This window comes from Chaetura pelagica, unplaced genomic scaffold (genome assembly GCF_000747805.2).
Source record: "Chaetura pelagica isolate M959 unplaced genomic scaffold, ChaPel_1.0 scaffold338, whole genome shotgun sequence".
Taxonomy (NCBI): domain Eukaryota; kingdom Metazoa; phylum Chordata; class Aves; order Apodiformes; family Apodidae; genus Chaetura; species Chaetura pelagica.
The window spans coordinates 71,453-74,398 of record NW_009954114.1 but is presented as its reverse complement, the minus strand read 5'-3'; positions in this window follow the sequence as shown (position 1 = coordinate 74,398).

The following is a 2,946-nucleotide window of genomic DNA, read 5'->3' as shown; positions in this document are numbered from 1 at the left end:
CAGCAATGGTGTGGCCAGCAGGACTATGGATATGGAAGTGCTTGTCCCCCTGTACTTGGCACCAATGAGGCAGCATCTTGAACAATGTGTTCATTTCTGGGCCTTTCAGTACAAAAAGGACATAGAGGTGCTGGAGTGTGTCCAAGGAAGGGCATTGAAGCTGGTGAAAGATCTAGAGAACAAGTCTTAGAAGAAGCAGCTGAGGGTACTGAGGTGTTTAGCACAAAAAAAGAAGGCTGAGAGGAGACCTTATGGCTCTCCATAACAGCCTGAAAGGAGGTTGTAGCAAGGTGCCGGTTGGTCTCTTCTACCAAGTAAGAAGTGATAGACCAAGAGGAAATGGACTCAAGCTGTGTTGGGGAAGGTTTAGATTTGATATTAGGAAAAATTTATTTACTCAAAGGGTTGTTGGGCATTTAAAAAGGCTGCCCAGGGAAGTAGTTGAGTCACCATCCCTGGAGGTATTTGAAAGCAATGTAGGTGTGGTGCTTAGGGACATGGTTTCGTGCTGGACTTGCCAGTGTGACATTAATGATTGTACTCAATGATCTTAAAGGACTTTTCTGACTAAAATGATTCCAATATTCTAAAAAAAGATTTCAGGTGGAATAGAATAATATTACATGGTAACGTTTTGGAGTAACTTACTGCTAATTGTTTAGCATAATATATTTGATTATCACAATTGCAGAAGCATTATAAGTACTTGAAGAAGAACAAGGGAGATGCAACTTAAGACATTTAAATGCAACTTAAATAAGGCAGCTGGAGCTCCTCACACGTTTGCTTAAGGTGGTGTAGAACCAAGGGACCAAGCTACCTTACCCTGAAGAGTTCTGCTGCACGAAGGACATATGTCAAACAGCTTCAGCAGGCTTCAGGAACACTTCTTAGAGTGTTAAACTTTTAAAAATCTCCCATTCTCCTGACTCTTTCCATTTTCCTGTTTCCTCAGAGAAGGCTTGCCATGTTTTTCAAATCAAATTCTCACAAAGCAATCACTGTAGTGGCAGGGAACAGAGTAAAGTTTATACACACTCAATAATGAATTGAAAATCACTTTTTTGTGTTAAAATTGAGCATTTCAGGACATAAAAAGAATATATATATATATTTCATAGTCAGGAAGAATGAGTTCTTTGCCATTATTGTAGTATTGCTGCAGTGAAATACCAGATCTAATTAAGGCTGAAGATTTAAGATTTATTTGGCATACGTTGCAATCTTCCACTGCTTTTGTACTTGTAGGATCACTTCATCTGCTTATGAAGAATATGCAAAACTACATAACTATGATTTTTCTCTAATAGACACATCTGTTCTGAATGTTCGTAGTTTCTGGACTACCTAGAATGCAAAGACAGAGAAATTTTTGTTTGTACTGTATCTTTATATGATTTATATTATTAATAGTAATCTTTCCCTTCAAAAGTGTTTATTTTCTATGTGCACCTGTTTTCTCGTTTTTGTGTAGGCTAAGGAAGAATATGCTGTGGTACTAATACACTGGAGGTCCTTTTGAATTTTCAGCAAAAACTGTACTGGTCCCCTTGCTATTGTGTGTGTCACCACATCATTAATAGAATATATTTGACAATTATGTTCTTTCTTACCATGTTTTCCAGTATGCAATTCTAAATGTTCATGGCTTGGCTTCATAGAAGACATTTTGATCTTTTACAGATCATGTTAAAACAGCAGTTTTCCAGCATGTTCAGCATTTTCTTTCACTTGAAAAATCTACTAATCATACAGTAAACAGGGCAGTTTAACCTTAGCAAAACTGTCAGATGTTCAGTTCAGTCCTGGTAGCTTTATCACTAGGAGGTCATAGATCCTAATTGCAATAACATTCTGTAAAATTAATAATCCAAAGTTATTTCTCAAGCTTATAATATCTTCGTGTGAGTCTTTATTTCAACTAGTGATTTGAAGAAGAAAAAGGCAATAGCCACAAATACTTCATTTGTGGTCTTCCCATTCCAGGGCAGTATTGTGTAAAAGACTGTTAGAGAATGCAAAACATATCACATTCAAATGGGGAGTTCCTGATGGACATATTTAACTCAGTAAAGTGATACCAAGATAGATTGTTGACAAAATTGCTCTTTGAAGCCAAAGGGTTTTCACAGATACTCAGCCACTGAGTTGACAGCATTAATCATGTTCTCTTACTTACCAACGACACGTAAATTATGTCCTATATCAAAGTTACATGAGACCACACTCTGGCTGCATACATATTTTTAGACAAGTGGCAAATAAAAGTTCATAATAGTTCATCTTTTTTTCATTGGCATATCTGTCCTACATTAGCATATCAACAGACACATAAGCTCTGCTTTGTAGTCCAGCAATTAATTGGCATGAAAGTGCTCTACTACTAATGAAATATAGCAAATTAAGCTGAAGCAGAAAGTTACAATGACGTTTGTGTGCCAGCTTTGATGATCTGCCTCTTCCAGATTTCAGTGTGTTTTCATCTATTCTGACATGGTCTCTTTTGTAGTATGTGATTGTTAATGAAATCTGGGAGATTATTTGTCTTGTTGCATCAGCTGATCATGTCCTGTGGCCCCATTCCTGCCACTAGGAAAAGAAACCCACAGACAGTTCTGTCCCACACACTCTGACCTCTCAAAGGACGCAGATGAGTCATAAACTGATGATACCTGGTTTCCAAACTACCTATTGTAGCAATTGCACACTAGATTTTGGATCTTTTTCGTAAGAATCAATATGTACTGGCAGTCATTCCTCTGAAACCTTTATTTCTGATAAGATAATTACTATTTGAGCTACTCTTCTGGAACTTGCAATAACTTTACTGGTAATATGCAAGTGTCTCAGACTTCAGGTGAACTAGGTATTTTGATCATAGAAAGGCCAAATGTTACTAAGCTGCTCTTGAGTCATAGAGTTAAAACCTATGCATTGTAAAGCTAT